Below are 21,063 nucleotides of genomic sequence, written 5' to 3' on the forward strand. Positions count from 1 at the left end.
CCAAATTGCCCAGAAGCAATTTGGATGGCTGGCAAACAGGGTTGCCTGCTGCTTTTTGAACAGCGTGGGCAATTTGCCACTCAACTCTCCCCTATTTGCTTCAATAAATTGTAGGGTACTTAGTACCCTACGATCTGTTATCTATCTGTCTGTGCTTCTCTGCACTGTCAGTGTCTGACAGTGGCTCTGCTTCGTGTTGTTTGTGTCTGTCTTTCACTCTCAGCTTGATGGGAAACCTTTAAAAAAATGGTGTGTGGCATTTGGGGGCTGGGATCCAAGAGTTCGTACATCATGGGGCATCTGTGAAGTCTAATCTAAAAAATACAGTTAAAAAGGAATAAAAAATAAATCTAGAGCATCTAAGATGTAGTTCAGCAAGAGTAGATGAAAATTAACCAGCACAAGTTGTCATGATGCAACTAGGAAGAGCATTCAAGTAATAATTGAACAACCAACAGTCTCATCAACAAGGTGTTGTAAAATGGGAACCAAATTTGTGCAACGCAGAGATTATTTCACAGTGTTGGTCACTCATTCTCCTCAGGCTAGAATGGCAACCTTTAAATAGAAGAGCAACGGTTTGGGGGTTTTGATTAAAGGAGAATAGAAGTTGTTAACATGGTGGGTGAGTAGGAGGAAGAAAGGAAAGAGAAGTCCTGAAATTTTTTTGTTTTTATGTTCATGCTTCTCCCATTACTTCCCTTTTCTGTTGGTGTTGTCTGAGTTTAGCACAGACCCTGCACCAAAAATGACTGACACTGCTGCTTACAGAGTCCTGCAAGGAAATGGCATTCCTAGAGCAACACATTATTGTGGCCAGGAGTTTTGAAGTCAGAGCCTTTTTTTTTCCTCTGAAGAGTGAAACAAATCTGTCCTTAGGTATTTAAATGTACTAATGTACAGTCTGGACAGGATTTTCTATATTGGATTTTTATTAGCTATTAGTTATTTATGATTTTTTTGTCCGTTAGGTGCCTGATATGAAGGTTTATGATTTTTGTTTCTGCAACATTTTGAAGACATACAATATATAACAGGAAGAGGATTATAATATATAATATATTCCTCTTATAAAATATAAGAGGAATATTTTGATATGAATACATTAAAACTAATTTTCCTATACAATTGATTGCAAATGTGAAATAAGTTAACATGACTGCATGTTTTACAATACATTGATTTTGTTGGTAATAAATTTGTTGAGGTATCCATAGAGCTTGAGTGAAAGGGAGAGTTACATTTTCTTTTCTTAACAACCTATCCTCCCCACTAAATGCTGCTGTGTTAGAAACAAGAAATTATTTGAGAAACAGCTGCTTGACTAGGAATCAGTAGTGCCATTTGGTGTCCAGTGAGCAACCAAAATGCTAAAAGCCCTCAGAGTATATATCTATGTTTAAATAGTAGTAAAACATCTAAAATAGTTTGAAAAAAAAAGAGTAAAAATCTACATCTGCCTTTTTTTTAGGAAGTTGACACATAAAGGATGATTTTCTTCAAATAGAAATAGATAGCAAAAACACACATGTATTGGAAATGCACCAAAGAATGGCATTGCAATAGGAAAATAACTTCTTGATGTAAACTTAATTCCAAGAGAGGTAGCTTAGGCTGTTACAAAGTATGTGATTCAAGATGGAAAATAGCATGTCTTAAAATGAGGGGCTCTGCAGTAAAGAGGGAAGTTTTGAGGGGATGAGAAGGGGATCTGGGGGTAACCCTGGTCAGGGATGCTGACAGAAGGGCAAGGGAGGAGCTGGTTTTCCTCTTAGCTGTGGTTAGGCACACCTGGGGTGCTGGGTCAGTGCTGGGCTCCCAGGAGGAGAGACAGGGAGATGCTGGAGTGAGCTCAGGGAAGGGCCACAAAGGTGACAGCAGAACAGGAACATCTGTCCCGCAAGGAGAGGCCAAGAGAGCCTGGACTGCTCAGGACTTCTCTGCTCTGGAGCAGAAAAGCTAAATACACCCATGTTACTATGAAATCTGTATGACAAAGGAAAAAAAAATGTTTCCTCTCTTTTCCCTATTTTAAGTGATATATAAAACTTGAGAAGATGCTATTGTCTTTTTGTTAGGTGGGTTTTTTGTGTTTGCTTTTAGATAACAGACACAAATCACTAGTGGGAAAGACTGCTGCAGGATTATTAGAAAATTTTTTCTCTTTCAAATGCTGCTTCTGCTTCCTTTCAGTTTTTCTGTGAGTAAGAGACCATTGTCTCATTTGCAACCTCCTGTCTCATTGCTGGGCTCTCCTAATGAAGCTGGAATTTCTGCAGGAACCCAGGATATGACTAACAAGAGATTCACTGTGCAATAAGATTTCCAATTTCTGAGTTCTGGACACCTCTTCAAGGACTCTCTTGACAACTGTAAAGTCCTTTAAATAAATATTGACATGCCAGTCTGAAAAGTAATGAAGTGTCTTTTCTTCCTGCAATATGGAGCAGTAAAAGAGATGTGTGGATTTTTTTGGTTACTTTAATAGCTGGAATTGAAGCTAAAACAATGGGTAGTTTGGTTATACAAGGATTTTAAAATGCATTACTTTGCTATTATTGGCAACTTGGAATCTGGGTTTGCAATTATCTGGAACTGTAAATTATTTAAAATCAATATGTCGATACCTTGAGTGATATGTGTTTAATATGGGGCTAGACATTTATTTATGATTATAACTCCTTTTTATTGGTCTAGTAAATGTAGCTATTTGGGAGATATTTCCAGATGATCATAATTTTAATAGCAGAGAGATATTACTGAAAATTATAGATGGCAGCAGCCCAGCATTCCTTCTATTTCTGAAATCATACATGTGCATATGCTGCAAAGGACTTGAATGGATTCTACTGCAGAATCTTTTATAGCCTCCCCTGGAATGCAGAATTGGTTTTGTTTTGGGTTTTGGTTTTTTTTTCAAGAAATTGACTATAAGAACAGCATAGTAAATATATAAATGTGCTTATTTACAAATGTTGGGGTGTCATTCTCAATACTGAAAAAGTTGGATGATTGTCTTCAAAACATTTGTGAAAATAATTTTCTCTTTACAAGATTGTGTTTTAGACCATTTTAAGTGTATCATCTGAAGTACAGATGCCCAGATGTTTCAAACAGATTTTTAGCTTAACTGAAAACTTGGGTTTGCCCTGAAAAAATAGAACAGCTGAGAAATTCCAGGCTATTCACTTTGTTACTGTTCCCTGCTATGTCTTTTTATAGCATGTTGCTACAATTATAGCACTGGACATTGAGCTGAATTGATGCTTGTAAGGGTCGTGCTCTTGCTTTGCAAGGAGAGGAAATCTGGACTAATAACGTGATCATTTTCTACATTGTTTTAGCCATAAAAGGATGCAGAGGGCAGTGTTAGGATTTAGGTGTATTAATGCCACTCCATGTAGGTGCCAAATGTTTTGTGCTGCAGCAATTCCACAATTCTTGATTTTACATCTATTCTTTGAATTCCAGCAGAGCAGAGTGCTCTCCTGCAAGTCTGACAGGAGAGAGCTCTGCTTCTGACAGAATGCCTTCTCATTATTGCTTCAGGTGATCACTCCTAGTCAGGCTCCTCAAATCTATTTTTATTTTTCCTCAAGGAAATTAAACTTCAAATAAATGAAACTTCTTATCAAGTTGAATTTCTCTATGTAGTCTGATCTTCCTTGTCCAGAAACTTGTTTGTTTAAAGTGATGGAGAAATACAGACCTGGGAATAATTCATAAATAACCCATAGGAGAAATTTTCATTGAGTTTATCCAATGCATTTGAGGAATGTCTTATTTTTGTACTTATCTGTCATAAATCAAAATTCTTTCAGCTTTTTTTTGTGGTGAGTTCAGGGCTTCATCTTTAAAGTCTGAATGATCTATTTCTTTGAAGAATAAAAGGATGGCCAGGAATATGCTGGTGGGGAAAGCAGAAATCTTGTTTTCCCTTTTTTAAAATAGTAATTTAGGAATTATTGCAATATTCTTCCCAAGGGAATAAGTTTCTTTTTCTGTTTTTCATTTTTGCATGTGCATATGTTCTTAAGTTGGCAAAGGTATGCTAGGAGGAAGTGGTGGCTTTTCTATTTTTAAATGAAAGTTAATTTTGAAAAGTACTTTGGTACTTACTTTTTGGTACTTATTTCTTTTTATAGGGACTTGCTGTATATAATCAATATCCCTATGGGGTTTTTTTATTTAAGGAAAATTTCCCAAATTTCCTATTTCATGAAGGAATGTGTTTTTAATAAGGCTGATGTAATTCCACCAGATTTCTATGTAAGGCCCAGAAAATCAACAGGAATTGCACAGGTGTGAACACTAAATGCTTAAACTTTTAAATATTGCATTACAGTAATAGCCAAGAAGGCGAACTTAAAGTTACTAATCTCTCTCTGAAACTGTAAAAAGGGAGTTTTCCTTAAAAAATTGGTTGTGATCATTCACTTTCCATCCCCTCTTGTAGTGTGACCATTTGAGAGTGCAGTTCTGCAGAAGCAGATTAACTTCAGTGGCCAATATTGACTTCTGGAGGGAACAACTCTGTGTGCAGTGGAGAGGGCCAGAGCGAGGGGAACTGGGTTGGAAGATCTGGGCCTCAAGAGACACTCAGCACTTCTTTTGATCTTATAGGCACATACCACATCTTTTCTATCCTACTGCATCAAAACTGCCTGATGGCAGCAGTGGGAAGTGTGTTGGCAGCAGTAATTTCCCCTAAAGACTGTCAAGGATGAGAAGAAAGTTTGTTTAAAAAAAAAAAAAAAGAATGGTGGGGGAGGGAACAGAAACAGAACTTTAGAGAAGGACCATTAATTCTCACATTCTGGTCAAAACTCAGAACAGGATCAAATGATCAGCTATGCAGAATGAAGAAAAGTAATTACTTTCTATTCTAATGGTAGAGTTGCTCTTTCTTCCTGAAGTTTTGCTGTTGCACTGGTGCAGCTACTTCATATCATGGTCAAGGAGGTGATGGACTCCAGCAGTGGGCACTGACCCACTTGAAGACCACACCACCATTCTAACCCAGCATGAGCTCTGATTTCAAATAATAAAAAAAGAAAGAAAGGTAAAACGAGGCATATTTTGGGTTCAAACCTTTAAATTCTTGAAATTTTGTAGGGATAGACTGTGTAGAAACCTCCTACCACATCGCTGAAACGCAGATGGGCAGTTTCACTGCTGGCTTCAAACCAAGCTCCTGCTCTGAACAGTCACCCCAAATCTGCCTTGTAATTCTTTTGACATTTCAAAATGGGACCACATCAATATTCAGCCCATAACTCTCCTAAGTGTGTATGGCTTTTTCATTAAACTGAATTTCCCTACTGAGGTACCACCCTACAGTCCATTTCACTTCAGATTTCCACCAAGTAGAGCGCACAGAATATGGCCTGGGATGGTTTTATGAGCAGCACATTGAGGGCAATTAACACTGGAATTGAGTCTACATCAGGATAACAACAGGCAATAATACTATTTAACAACTGTTAAATGGTGTTAATGGCCAAGTGTAGACCACAAGCCCCACAGATTAGGATGCAGTGAAATTCAGCAGGCATGTAAATTAACAAAAACCAAATGGATAATTTAGAAATGTATATGCCACTGAAAAACTGCAAATTATTTTAGAATGCTCTAATTACCTAAGGTTTTTTGTGAGTGAAAACACTGGTGCAGTAAGGAAGGTCATTTTGCTGCAGGCTTTTTAAATTGGAAAAAAATCAATTTGGTTAAAGTGTTTTTGAAAGTGATGTTTACATGCATTATGTTCCTATTCTTTTTTTATGGCCTAGTTTTTCTGAGCTGATAACTGTTATTCTGATGTGTTGTGCAGAACTTAACTGGACTTAACTGGATACAGGAACCTAGAGGACAATAGCAGGCAGTCAAGTACCCAAATGGTAATTGAATCCTGGAGTTAGAAGCAGTTTGAAATTTATAGTATTTTGAAAATGAAATACTCTGTGGGAAGTTTAACAAATTAAAACCTCTTTTTTTAAGTTGACCTAACTTATTAGAGTGAGTTGCAATTTCATTTTCATTATAGAATTTAAAATCTATCTAAAGCTTAAATTGTCGCTGTAGAGTCTGTTTCACTGTTCTGAAGCCTGCAGTGAACACCATTTTAGCATATTACTCAAGTTAGTCTTGATTTCTACCTATTCTGCCAGCTGCTCCAATTTATTTAGCATTTACCTCAGCATTCAGAAGAGGCAAATCAATACTTTCCCCAAATTTCTTTCTAAATGGAAGTTTTCTGAAGGCACTTCAATTTACTCTGTGGGAACAGGAAAAGTTGAACTGGCTCTTTGGACAAGAGCTGTGTGGATGTGAGGATGTGGTCCAGTCCCTCAGGTGTCGCACAGAGGACAAGATTGTGAGAAATACCAACTCACTTCTCATAGTTTAGGAAGGTTTATTGAACCTTATCAAAACTACAACAGAAGATTGAACAAAGAAAAAAAGGTTACGGGGCTGGGAGCAAAAGATTTCCCCCGCCATGTTCTCAGCGCCCTCACAATGGAGGTTTTTTCCTTTTTTAACCCTTTAATCCCTCCCAAAGTTCTGTCCATCAACCCCTTCTTTGCTGCCCAGTGGTGGAGATCTCTTCCTCAAATCCTGATCGGAGGTCAGGTGTCACCATAGTGACAAGCCAACCCTCCCAAATGTCCCAAATCCAGCTGTCCTTGATAACCACATGAGGGGGTACAACATAATTATAAATCTATAAAACTTTTCATAACCTATATACATGATATTTGTCTATGAATTGTGAGAGTCAATCATGGCATTACTCCTGTATCACAAGATGCCAGTGGCTCTGCTGGGACTGGCCTCTTGCCACTGGCCCATCCTATGAATGGGCTGCTCCTGTCACCTCAGTCCTGGCCTCCCTATGTGCCCAGCATACACTGCTGCAGTCCAAGTAACCAAAATTCTTCTACAGTGGAGGGCTTTGTGTCATAGAAGCATTTCTTCTTATAGAAGAAATAACAAAAAGGTGTTTTTATTACAGTAAATACACCTGCTTGCAGATTTCCTTATGATGCTGTCAGGTTTGAAGAAATTTGTTTTGGAAATACAGTTGCAGTGTACTGATATATTAGGCTATTTAACTTTTTTTTTTCCATGCACATAGATATCCACACCCAATTTTGTGCTCCTGCTAAAATCTTTGTGCAATTAGTTTTAGAATTTGGCCACAGGGATTTTGCTGAAATTGCCTATTTCAGGCAGCATTCTCATAGTTAATTATCCATTTAGTGTGGGCCAAATCCTAAAAGATCTTCAATTGCCTTTGAATGGCAAGTCCCTTAAGGAGCAAATGAATGGTGATGGGTTATCAGCCCAGATAGATGAGAAGAGAATAATGGAGGGTGTGAATGATTCATTAAAAATATCACTTTTTATGTTATCTTGACACACACAGTAACCTGCTCAGTCTAGGCCTCGCTCTCCATCTGTTAATTCCATGTTATTAAGGTTTTGATTTCTTGAGAAAACAGATGGCTATCAACTAAAACAGGTGTTCACATTGCACTTTTTAAAGTTTAAATGCTGAACAGGTATAACTTCAAGTTTGCTTTAGTACAAGGGGAATTAGTGCTTTGAAAGATGTGTGAGTGGAGAATAATTTGTAGGGAGGAGGGTCAAGTAATTCACCAGGAGTGCACCTACCTACAATTAGCTATGGACCTCTGCCATGATAGAACACAAGGAGAGATGACAGCAGAAAGATTTAAAGGAACACTGCTTGTTCTGAACCCATGTCCTGTATCTCTTCTTGAGGAAATACACCAAGAAAATGTGAACCAAGTGCATTGCAGAGGAAGAGGAGGATGTAGGAATTTGCTGTTGTTCAGTGCTTCTTCCAGAATTTTTGGGTGGCTCAATGCACTGGTGCCTCATTAGAATACAAAAATATAGAGCTAGACTTCCTCTGGATAAAAGGAAATCTAATTCAAGTTTTCAAATTTGTTGTTCCAGTAAACAGTTGTAAAAATATCTCAAATTATAAAAAACAAAAATGTTAGCTAAAATAGGGTGGGTTTTGTCTAATGTCATAGAATGGCACAGCATTACCTGTGAAACTTAAGGTCTGCAGTTTCCCTGCCTCATTTTTCATCCAGTTTTGCTTTGATAATAAGACCAAAAAATGTGGTTAAATAATGTAGCAAGGTTGAGCTATTCTCATATGCATACAATTTTCTCTACACTTCTTATCAAAGATTCAAGAAGCCCCTACTGTAGTGTGATCTCATGGTGAGTGTCCTGTTATTTTTATGATCTATATTTCAGCATATAAACTAGCATTCAGTGAAAAGGTAAATCATTTAAATTAACTTACAAAATTGAACAACACAAGTTTCTGAAGTAAAATCTTTGCTCATTTATTAATTAGCAGACAGAGGCATTTCTATATAAGTTTTAAAATATCTGTTAAATAGCACCCTGATTTACTCACTTGTGTGGGCTCTGCCCCCTTGTGACAATCAGCAAGGGAGAAGGACCAGTGGGTTACAAAATCTCTGCCCTCCTCTTTATTCTCCTGTTGGTGTGCTCTGAATGACTGAGAGGACAGAATAATTGAAAATAAAACCTGACTTTGCTTCCTTTCTTTTTAGAAGCACTTTCAGAGTACAGGGTGACATTGCTTTCTACCTTCTGTGGCCATCTGTGTTTTTCCCTTAAGAGCAGAGTGAAGCAGAGTTCTGACAAGGATGTTATTTATCCATAAATACAGGAGGCAGAGCAGTACAGTGAGGTGCTGAGGATTCCAGTTTCCAGTCTGTAAGGATGGGATGCTCTTGAGTTTATTGAGGTGTGTTTATTCAGCTTGGAATAGAGTTGCAGCTCTGGCTGGTGGTAATCTGAACATGCACACATTTATCCATCTTCTGCATGAAGAACAAACCCTGATTAGCCAAGGTACTAATAAACATGGAACAAGAGAAGTTATTTACAATTTGCTTACTCCCACAGAAAATCTTTTATCTTATATTTGAACATGGGTAGATAAGAGTAAAGCAATGTTATTATTATTATTCAAAGAGCTATTGAAAATTTGTAGGGTTGATCTACTATTAACGCTTCTCTTCTGGATTTTACCATTATTATTAGACTTTAATCCATTCACTGGCTCATGAAGAATGTGGCTACATTAGCAGTTGGGTTTGCTGAAAGGTGCAAATTTGCTTTGCACCTGACCTTGGGTCCTTGCAGCCCTCAGCTGAGCACAGTCTGAGTGCACTTGAGGTATATTTCCTTCAGGTGGAAAAAGGGTAAAATGAGCACTCTGAACAAGAGCATTCTGCAGCTGGAGCACACTTAATTTCCAGAACAGACAAAAAGTGGACCTGTCATCAGGTTATGATAGAGGAAAGTGAGGCTCTCTCCTTTCCCCTTTGTACCAAAACAGAGAGGTACAGTAGGGGTGCTGACACAGTCATGCCATGAACTTGGCTCAGTTCTCAGAGGAGTGTGTAGGAAAGAAAGATTATATGGCATGTTTATATTATATTAAAGCCAAAAAACCTCTTCCCCACTTAAAAAGCTACTTTAGTCTGTTGATGAGGCCATACTGAAATGTATTAGAGCCAAAGGGTCCTTAGAAAATTCTCAGTGCAACAGTACAGATTCCATAGTTTGCATATGGATTTCATTACCCTAAATAGAGTTTCTGGGGATATTCTTGCTTGTCTTCTTTTGCTTTAAGAAGTGGGATGAATGTGAGTTTAATATTGTAGATATTGCTATGCAGTGAAAGTATAGAGCTGAAGGAAAACAGAGGGTTTGGGAATTATTATGCTCTACTTGTTTTCCAAATGAGTTGTTTTCTTGTGAGGCACAACAATAGTTAGATACAAGGGGAAGGAAACATAGAAAATCTATTACTCCTCTAGTCAACTGAACAATGGGATTAGGTGCACAGGAGCAAATGTCTTTCAGTTGTTGAGTGATGCAGCTGATATTTTCTGTTGAGAACAAGAAGACATCATCTAAGAGGCCAATGCACTTTTTCATAGGTCAAAGGGAATTTCCCATAGCACAATCAGAGCAAAATCAATTTTTAAAGGACTTACAGAGTCATGCTAAGAAATGCATTTGTTGATATGAACCAAGAATTTTTGCCTCAGTTGACCAGCAACAGGGAGCTGGCTAATTCTGTACATGCTGAGTCAAATTTCCAGCTGGTACAAATCAGGGTTTCCCTACTGACATTTGGTGCTCAGGGATGGGGTGTGCCCTGCTGGAAGGGCTCTCCTCCCTTCCATTGGTGTTTGCCCTATTAATTGTGGCTTCAAATGAATTTCAACATGCTTTTAATCTGCCAGAGTGCTGAAGGATGGGATAGATGGAGGTGGTTTTTTTATGTTTCTTTAATTTTTTTAGTGACAGAGCCACACATATTTATGCAGCTTAAGTTTTTGATAGCATGCTTTTATTGTCACACTAATGAGCAAAACAGGGTGGGTGTTAGTAAGCTACTAACAGATGTTTTAGGGATGATTATTTCTTGAATAAATTATATAATATACTAGAGATAAGATTCTGTTTAGCTCTTGTGGTGTCCAACAAGCATCATGTTTGTACTGGCTGCCATTCCACGCAATGCTGGATACAGAACTACCTAAACCAGGAAAGCATTTTTAATTTCTGCCACCCCCTGCTCTTGCTGCCCCCCTCAGTGTATCTGGGGTGAAGAAGAGCAGCCCAAGTGGGGATATGGCTGAGCAGGCAGCTGGATCCCAGTCTCCTTTCTTTGGCACAACTGGCATGAGCAATGTGACCTCTGGCTGCTGCCCTTGCTTTCTCTCTTTTTAGGAATTTGTGTTCATTTGCATTCTTTCTCTCTTTTGTTTTTTTTTTTTAATTTTCCCTTAATTAGTATCTATGCTTTGCTTCAGTACCTGCTGATAATTGGAGAACAAATGAGCCAGAAATAAGTATTGATTTGCTTTTTAGCTGTTATGGGGATTTATTAAGGATAGCGCTGAAACAAATACTGGATAAAAATTTGAAGGAGCAAGGCTAAATCGAATCCTTGGCATAATGTTGTCATTCTGCATGCAAGCTGAAGTGTTTTGGATGACTCAAGGCTGCAGTTCTGCAACACAGTGACAGGAAAGCCAGGAGAAGGAAAAGATGAAGCTACAAGAGAAGAAATTGAGAGCAACCCTAAAGCCGGTTCAGTGCCCTAAACAGCCTCTGTGCTTCACTCATGCTAATAGAAATATGGTGTGAAATTTAACTATATCAAATTTTACTCTCATCTAAAATATTTTTTGCAGTTCATCACAGTGATTATCCTTTGATGTTACTGAGTAGTGGATGTGTAAGAAGTACGTTCAAGAATTCTCTGCTCTAAAAATTAGAGATGGTCAGTAATTAACATAATTTGTTTGACAGCTTCACAGTATGCCTGTCTTAAAATATATTGATGATTTTTATTTTCTTTTTATCTTTAATATTCATTCTGTTCCACTTAGTTTACATGCTAAATCTACAGAAAGGAAGGTGCCTTTACATTAGACATTATCTATGTGGGTAAATCCCTTGCAGTAGCAATCAAAAATTGACATTGTGGGGGAAGGGGCCACTTATCTTCCCCCCTTTCCTCAGAAACAGTGAGGTGGCTGACACAGAAAATTGTATCTAGGAATGTTGAATCAGGGCAGTGTAAACACAAAAATGTTCTTGCTAATTTATTTGAGTACTTCAGTGAAAAAAATGATCATACTCTTCCTTAACATTTGCAGTACAAGGACTAAACTTGTTGGAATAATCCCATCTATATTACCAAATGTATTGTTTCTACAGTGAAGTTGTCTTACGAGTCCTTGACTAATGTTTTGCACTTTTTTCTTTTTTTTTAATAATAAAATAAAACAGGGATTTAGTTCAGATTTAAAGATAATGAATTGCCTTAAATAAATTGCCTTCATGCTAGGGGAAGTAGTGGGTTGGGGCTCCAACTATAAAAATGTAATATAGGTCAATTAATATGAGATTTTTTTTTCCCCTACTGGACTTATGATTCATTCTTAAAGTAGATTTTGGGAAGAAAAGAGTATCAATTTTGTTTCTTATGTTCTGCTTTCAGTTAGTATAACAAGGCAGTTCAGATTTTTTATCTCCCCTATCTTTAGGAAGCTAAATAATTGTTTGCATTTTGTCTTCACTGTATTTAATTAACTTGATAAAACATTCTCTGATAACTACACAATAAAATAATTAGAAGTATTTATTATATTATTTTGTGTTATTTCAAGCTTTAATACCTTTCTAGATTATGTTAAATAGAAGTAAATGGAAAACATAACCAAGGTTCATAGAATGAGTCAAAGACTAAGGATAGTAGCAAAATTATAACAGTGTTTTTTCTCAGAGCTGTAGCATTGTCAGCATATATTGGAACATTTATCAGGGTAAAATATATGTCAATTAAAAAAATTAAAAATAACTTAAATAGAATTTTTTGTCTGTAGCTTATGCAATGTTTAAGGATCGTTCATTATAAAGTTAATTTGTATTTCTAAATGGTCGTAGTACCCTTAGGACAGCTAGACAAATTCAAAGATTATCTAAATGCTCTGTGTTTGAATCTGGAAGTGATTCTGAAATGCAGTGCTTAACAGGTGATTCACAGTTTTAGAAGAGCAGTTGGAAGTTATCCCTTATAGATATTGAAGTTATGAGCAGTTGTAAAAAGTGGAAGGAACCTCCAACTTTTTTAAATAGAGGAAACAGCAAATCCTGGGCCCTCCAGGCAGATCTACATTGTTATGCACACACAGAAATTCCCAGATTGCTTGTGACTAGTCTGTCTCAAAGCTGGTAGAAGATAGGATGGATTAATATAAAGTTTTGCAAAGATGTGAGCAGCTATTTCATTTCAGACACGGTGCCCTGAAAGCCACTGGGGGTGTTCTGTGCTTAAATGTAAGCCATGAAGTAACTACACAGATATGGAAAGGCCTAACATGGCAAGGTACCTAATGTGATAAGTCATCTCCAAATGTGATGTTTGTGTTCTCTTTAAATAATTTGCTTGAGTCCTGGTGAAATTATACATTCATTTTTTTTAACATAAGGAGTTGGTGTGAAATTTTGTTTAAGTCTATCAGGATGTGATGCATGATGCCCAATAGTTTCTTGTTCTTTAGTGGAAAACTCTGCAAAATGAGCGATGAGCCAAATCAGGCAGTTGACGGCTACTCTTCTTTTGCAAGCACTCTGTCTTTAGATCTGTCAATAAAAATAAAATTGCCTTGGTAACTCATGGTGTGGAAGAATGGCAAATGTTATGATGACATAGCTGCTAAAGCAAGATTTGAGACTTTTTCTCAAAGTACAGATCTAGGAAATGCCTGCAATGCAGTTAGAAAAGGTGTGTCATGCCAAATTCCATGATCTGTTAAAATGTTCTGACCCCAATGGTAGACCAAAAAAGATGCTCACTCTATCGAAAATACAGTGAACTGAATATTCAACTTTGCTCCATATTAAGTTTGCAGGTGTAAAATTAAGTCCCTTGGATAGCAAAGCTGTTTTTTTTAAGAACATCACAAGCTGTAGACCCTGTTTTGGATGGGGGCCCAGGGCATTCGTTAGTGCCAGAATGGAGCTGAATTAGCACTGTCTCATCCTAACCCAGTACTGCAGCCCAGGAAATCTCTCCATCAATCTTTTTGTGTCCTGCTAAATTAATTTGCCCTGCTAATAATTTTCCAGCATGCTGTGGCAGCCTGATTCCAAGAGGTATTGATTTTGGAATCATGACATTTTGTAAGGGAAAGAGGCAAAAGAACTACAAAGCAAGAAAGACAGTCAAACTGTGCCACTAGTAAGTGACTAGGAGCTTTTAGTATAAGTAGTAAAAAATTAATAAATTCAGGTTCTGATGTGTTTAAAATCACCCAAAGAAACCCCAGCTCATGTTATTTAGACAAGTGGTCCCTTGGTTTTAACATAATTAGTTAATAAAACAACAACACTAGTGAGACGTTTGTCTAAACAAAACAAAGTCAGTCACAAGTCTCTCTAATTTCCTGAGAGAATAAAACCTCTAGCTTTGTCCTCTGTGTAACTAAATACATATTCTTTGAAGATAAAACAAATATTCCCTGTCTAAACTTATAATACTTGGCAAGATAAGTGACAAAAACATGACAGTACAAGAGCTGATGCCTATCCATCATAATTCCTCCTTAGCCAACTGGCAACACATGCAAGAAATGATGATAATTTATGTATCTTTTTCATTCTTCAGATGTGAATATAAACCAAGCTTGTGCATTGAAATCTTTCATGTTGAAACACTTAATGTACATGTTAGAGCACTGTTACTGGCAACTTTTTGTGAGCAGCTGTGTAACTCTGGGATGTCACATAACTTTAATGACTGGATAACGAGGTTCAGTTTTCAGTGAGATTTTAACTCCTAGAAATTGCTCCCTAGGGGAGTATAATAAAAAAGTAGCATGTGTTTTCTGAAGAACAGTGCTGAAAAATAAGAAATCTACAACAATCAAGGAATATTCAAAGTCCTAACTAATTTATAAGTCTTAAGAAAAACAAGCACACAGCTCCCTCCCTCTCCTCCACCCCTACCCACTGACCAAAAAAGCCAAATAAACATCCAAAAACCCAAACTTGAAACTCTTAGCTAACACAGGGACAGTTATATTGCAAAGTACCTATATTTCCAAAGTACTGACTTTACTTTTAGAGTAAGCAAATACTTCAGGTTTAATTTTTCTTCACCTTTATTCAAAAAGAAAGCATTAGTTACCTGTAGTAAAATATAGATTAGAATTATAGTTACTTATTCGAACTAAAATGTGTTAGTAATTTAATTATATTAATGAACTGCTGAGCATCTTCTTTCTTGTTTTTCTTTCCTCATGAAAAAAGCAAGGAAAGCAAAACCCAAGAACTGATGTGGAAGGAACTCTGATTCACTGCCCTGGCTTAATGAAACTTTTACACTAGAGCAATTAGAAAGAAGTAACTGATTTTTATTTTATGCTTAATTTTATGGTTTAAAAATCTGCATTCAAATTTCCACCTTAATTAGCCCAGAATATGAATGTCAAGAACATCATAAATATTTACCAAAAAAAAAAAAAAAATCTATTTTTCGACATGGTCAAAATCAGCGTAGCAATGGCATGGATATAGCAATTACCATTAGAATGGTAGTAATCAAATAATTTCACTTCTTTATCACACAACAGAACTCATTTGACTCATTTATATTGTTTTATAAACATGCATGCAGTAAATAAACTTGATAAAAATAATACTTGTGGTGGGCTAACTGGAAATTAGGGAAAAGTTCTCAAAATCATGATAAAATTCGATGGGATTTTGTTTTGAAACTGCCCCACTGGTGACAATAGAAACTCTTGAAATTTAGCTCTTGGCAGGTGAATCTGAGGTCTCAGTGCTGTATCAGCTTTATTTACTCACTGTCCTTTGAATCATACTTTTGGGCTACTCTTCTACTTCGTCTCAAGAAGAAATCCTGTGGTACAGATCTGTGTTTATTAGCAATAATGCAAAAGTCAGGAAAGCTGAGGAGTTTGCCTTTGAAGAGCACTGAAATACTTGATAAAAATACTGGATGATTGGGTAAAAGTCTTTCAGGATTTGCACCAAGAGAATGAAATATCTTTATCTTACCAACATGGCCACTTTGTGTTTCTTCTGCAAGAGGCAGAGAAAAGTGTTGGCACTTACCAGGACAACCTTTGTTTCCCACTCAGCCTTTCTGGCAGCCCTTTTTCCAGACTCTTTGCTTCTGCTGGAAGTGGTGTTTTACAGTATTTCACAGCTGTCCCAAAGGCCCCTTGGGACTCCTGGCAGTGAGGTGACCTAAATTTCCAATATGCATAGGGCATACAGTTTGATCCACAATGAGCTCAAACAAAAGTGTTTCATGCCCATGTTCATCCTCTTAAGTGACACAAAGAGTAGGGAGGCAAAAATCATGAAAGCCTCTCAAAAGTGAACAAAATTTTAGCATATTTTGGGAGGGAAAATGTAGATAAGAGGCCTAATGAAATATGGTAAAAAGGCATGCTTCACAAAAGAGATTGACAGACATTTATAAAATACTGTATATGGACAAATGGATGTTATTTTTCAATTTAAAGGTCTATTCATGATTTTCTTTGAAAACAACATGCTGTATATAAAACTAAATCTCAGGAACTAACATGTAATAAATATGAGTCCTTAAAGTATCCCCAGTCCTTTAACTGCTCCTATAAAGAATCACATGTTTTGCCACTGTGATATTGTCTCAAATGGCATTTACCCTGTTAACAATTGTGTAGCCTTATTAATACAGTTAATGAATTGATTTTATTGCTAAGACGCTCAATGCAACCTACAAATAACATCATGAATATTTAATCAGCCATGGATCTCACTCAGCAGATCCAAACATCAGTCAGTCACATCAGATCAATTTTCAGAGTTTCTTTGCATGCTATCAGTTAGTTGTTGAATTAAAGATATTTTGCCATTTCAAGAAAGCACAGAGACTTTGTGTAGGAGGAAGAGTTCCCAGCTCTGCTCTTTGACACCCCTGACTTCCACATCTGTCTGTTCTTGTTTTAGTTGCTTTCAATCTACTTTTCCCCCTCTGAAGAGAGAGCTGAGAGCTCAGTTTGATATATTTCCAGATTTCTCTGGCACAGTGTTGCCAGTCCAGCTTCCCCTTTAGTACGGGGCCCATTAGAGCTCGACTTCAGAATTACTCCTGATGGTTCAAGTGTTCTGCTCAGGGCAAAGCAAATGACTGCTGCCATTCCCTCCATCAGCCTGCTACACTTTTTTTATCTTGAAGACCAGAATACATGCATTATACTCTGCAAGAGATGAGCTTTTCACAGAATATGTTATCTGCTTGCAGCCTGGTAGCAGTGTTAATGACTCTGCTGATCCTTTGAATGTGGAGGACTGGAAAGCCAGGATCCCCTCAGATCAAGCCATTACAACACAGGCCTCCTGTTCTCTCAAGGACCCATTTTATGTCTCAATTACACCTGCTTTGAAAGGAAAAAGTGTTTCATACCACCTCCTGCAATTACATAGTAGCAAGGTAATAGGAAAAAAAACCTCAGTATGTCACCCCATTTATGAGTAAGAGATCACACATAGCCAGGGTTCAATCCATTTGAATGGAACACTCTTGCCCTTCTCTAAACAAAGCATAATGTCATGAATTTTTTAACAGAACAACAGAAAACAAAATTCTGTACATGACAATGGAAACATCTTTAAAATATTCAAAAGGAGAGGTGCTTGCTGAGATGCATTCTTAAGTTCCCAGAGATTTTAGCTTACATAATCTGTGGAAAATGATGATGTTAAGCATGAGAAAAAGACACATAGAGTCAAACTCACTGAATGTGAAGCTTTTTCATAAAAACAATACAACAGGAGGACTACTTAGGAACTTATCATTGCACCATAATTTTATGACTGAACACCAGAGATACTGGTGATAAGTACCACTACCCTTACCTGATACATGGGCAATTCTATTTTAAGCTGTTATGCTGTTATTTTGAAGAAAGCAGAAATAGAATTTGATTCATTCCCCATATATATAGAGAGATATGTATTTTTTTTTTTTTTGACTAGCAAACCACAGTGTTACATGGCCTTGATGACTTTTTTGTGAATAGCCTTCTAGAGCCCAGGTGTCTATTGAGTTAATTGATCCTAGAAATTTTTGAATATCATAGATATTTTTTCTTCTGCTTCTGTTCACCTGAATCACTTAGAAAATTGGGCTGAAATGCACTTTTCCAGGAAATTAAATAGTTTCAAAGGTATGGTGACAAATTGGCAGAACTGTTTTCTCATGATGAGAATATTGTTTGACTTCTAGTTTAGAAGAATTCTATGAGCCCAGAAATGCAGCTTTGAACTTTAAGTGCAGTTACTTAACCATTAGATACACCAGCACTTAAGTGCAGTAATCCAAAAAAGTCACAATTCTTGAATGTTAAATGCAACCAGTGAAATTTAAAAGGATGGTATCCAATATTTTGACAGAAGCAGTTTTGCTGACAAGAGCTCAGTAGTGCTATGCTAATAAATATGTAAATTCTATTGTCTTTTTAGCTCATTTTAGTGCTTAACTTTAAAGTATAGATTTGGTAGAGATACCTTTTTCCTAAACTTCATGAACTTAAGAATTCATTCTGTTCTAAAAATAAAGTGCAGAAACTTCAGTTTTCTAATACAGAGTGCTCTTTCATTATGTTTTTTGGGGTTTTTTGCCTTTGTTTCTCTATCTCCTTGGAATTGAACAGGATATATTAAAAAATAAAGAGCAACTTTTGACTGAAGGCATGTGTGTGCCTTTCTCTGAGGAGGTCATTGAACATAATCAAACCACTGGATTTCTGAAAGCCAATTCAGTGCACTTAGATAACAAAACTATGTTAGCAACAATGCTCTCTGCAAGGTGACTGAGGAACTTGGCTCTAAACAAGGACAGAGATTTGCCCTGTAATCCTTCCAGTGTGTTCCACTGAATGAGGAGTCAAACAGGAAGATTTACAATTGGCTTTGCAACTTTGAAAAGCTGTGCTCTATTTAGGGGGTGGGAAAAAGTCTATCTCTTGTGTATTTTTATGGATAAATCTGTGACTTGAGTTCTTGGGGTTTTTTCAGTGAGATGGAAATGATTGGGTTCCATTTATAACTTTTAACCAAGTTAAAAATGCTTTAGGGAAACATATATCCCTTCCTTCACATTATTAATGTATTAATATAACAAATATGTATCCAGGTAATTTTCTTGACCGGTTGACAGCTCTGATAAATTCATTAAAATTTATTCAAAATAAAAAATCTGGTATTTATCCTCCAGATTGAGCATAAAATCAGTTCAAGTATTTTCTGTTGGTGCAAATATAAAAATGAAATAAAGTATTTTAGTATTTAGTATTTATTTAGTTAGCTAGTTTATTACAGTAATATTGAACTAGCCTTTAAGGCTAAAGCAGGAAAATATTTGGTCATTCATAAGTTAATTTGGCCTTTTAGAAGTTTTCATTACTCTTTAGTTAGACTGTCTTTAAAAGGTAATATTTCCTCAAAACATGTTTCATAATTGTACAATACACAAAATTTTGAGATTTGGGTCATTAATTCCCTTTTGTGTTTGTGTTGTTTTTCACCTTGAATGTGGCTTTTGCATTTTTGTTTTTATCTTTGCAGACCAAGAGTATTTCAAAATAAGCAGAATGGACACAGGGGTCCGTATAAGAAAGTGACACTATTTTTCAAGTTATTTCAGCATAATGATAGGGCAAACATTTTCACAAATCTCTTTTTGCTGTAGTTCTAACCAATATTTTGAGGTGTATTTCTGACTGTTTTCTCCAGGAAGGCTGCAGAATTCTACTTTTCTTGCAAATACAAGGCTGCAATTTGTCTGACCTTTTTTCTGTTTTCCATCTGCATACATTAAATGAATGGCTCTCCATTTTGCAGCTGAGGGAAGCACAACTTTGGATGAAAAATGTTGCCATTAAAAAAGAGGGAACAAATTGCATAAATTATAAATGACCTGTAGAAACTGAAATGTGCTACCACATTACCCTGATTATACATGCATGGGGTTTTTGTCATTAATCCAACAAAATAGCATGGTAACCTATGGAACTCATGCAGATACAGATCTTTTGGTAAAGAAACAGCTCCAAATGGATTTAAATTTATAACATTGTATTGTGCTTTACAGGGAGGAGAAAGAAAAGACTGACTCAATTCCTGAGTTTATACTGTTAATTTTATGCATCTGCACAGTTGTTGTTTGCTGTTGCTTTTTAAAAGTTTGCCTTTTACTGAAATATTAAAAGAAAAAAGGATGCTTCTGTTGATCTCTGAGCTAGCACTTGAGATTGCTCTAAATTATAAGGATTGCCATAGGAAAAGCAATCTGCTTATTGCAGCCTTGCTGTGTCAAAGAATTTGGCTAATCTGAAGCTTAGGAGGTTTTCAATGCCTGCTTGCATGCTGAGGCATTTCACAATTTCAGATTGCTGAATATTTATGCAACAATAAATCTTATGAATAAATTATTCCATAGCTATATTAACATTATTATTATTATGGTTTCATTTTTGAGTATTTTTGGGATTATTAAAACGACACAGAGAATACTCGGTCAGGCCTCAGACTCATCTGCCATACTGTCCTGCTTCTAGTGTTGTACTATAAGTAGGTAAAAAAAAAATCCAGAATTTTCTCCCAATCTCTATCAATCTACAGCTTAGGAAGTTAAAGGCCTGGATTATTTTTCCTTGAACATCTTCAGATACCTTTTAAAGATGTGTGAAATACAATAATACTGGTTAGCTAGTCAGGGTACAGCTGAGCTTCCCAGTGTGTGAAGAACACCACCTTCCACCTCTGGCTTTCAACCTTTTTTTTGAAACCCTTTCTATATGAAACTTTTTTTTGCAGTTTCATATAATGCCCCTGATTCCTGTGCTGATGGATGGAGTCAACAACAGTTGCTTTCCTCTTCCTTGCCATTCATGGCTTAAGTTGACTGCTATCAACTCCATATCTGATGATCTGTTTTCCAGGTTTAAGATTCACAGGGATATTTGTTATTCTTCTTCTGTTTGCCTTTTTTTTTTTTAATCTTTTCAGTAGGAGGTACATCCTCTGGAGATGCAGAGAAAAGCAAGGTTCCCTGCATCCAAACTGTGGCTGTGTACTTGTGCAGGCTGCCACAGAAGCAGCTCCTCTCTTGTCCTCTGTGCTTTTTACAGATTCCAGCACCAGAAATTGCTTTCTTTCATCAATGGCTGATCAAATAAATGCCCCAACTCAGGCTCCTCCATGCTGAATATATTTCCCTGATGCCTGACTAACCTGGAGCATTCATCTGCAGTGATTGTCCTCTGCCATGTGAATGCTGACTCATCTGGAGATGTGGGAACTCTCTTGTATGTTTTGTAGCTAGCCCTTGACTGTACTGACACTAAATATAATTAAGTAGCCATAACTAACTTGGTAATCTCA

General features: G+C 36.8%; 1 protein-coding gene across 3 annotated transcripts in view; it reads left to right on the top strand.

The window, feature by feature from the left end:
* The window catches only part of ROBO2 (roundabout guidance receptor 2), a 1,034,237-nt gene that overhangs the window by 111,787 nt on the left and 901,387 nt on the right, over positions 1-21,063 (top strand). The gene's annotated exons all lie outside the window — the stretch shown is intronic.

Source organism: Agelaius phoeniceus, chromosome 2 (genome assembly GCF_051311805.1).
Source record: "Agelaius phoeniceus isolate bAgePho1 chromosome 2, bAgePho1.hap1, whole genome shotgun sequence".
Taxonomy (NCBI): domain Eukaryota; kingdom Metazoa; phylum Chordata; class Aves; order Passeriformes; family Icteridae; genus Agelaius; species Agelaius phoeniceus.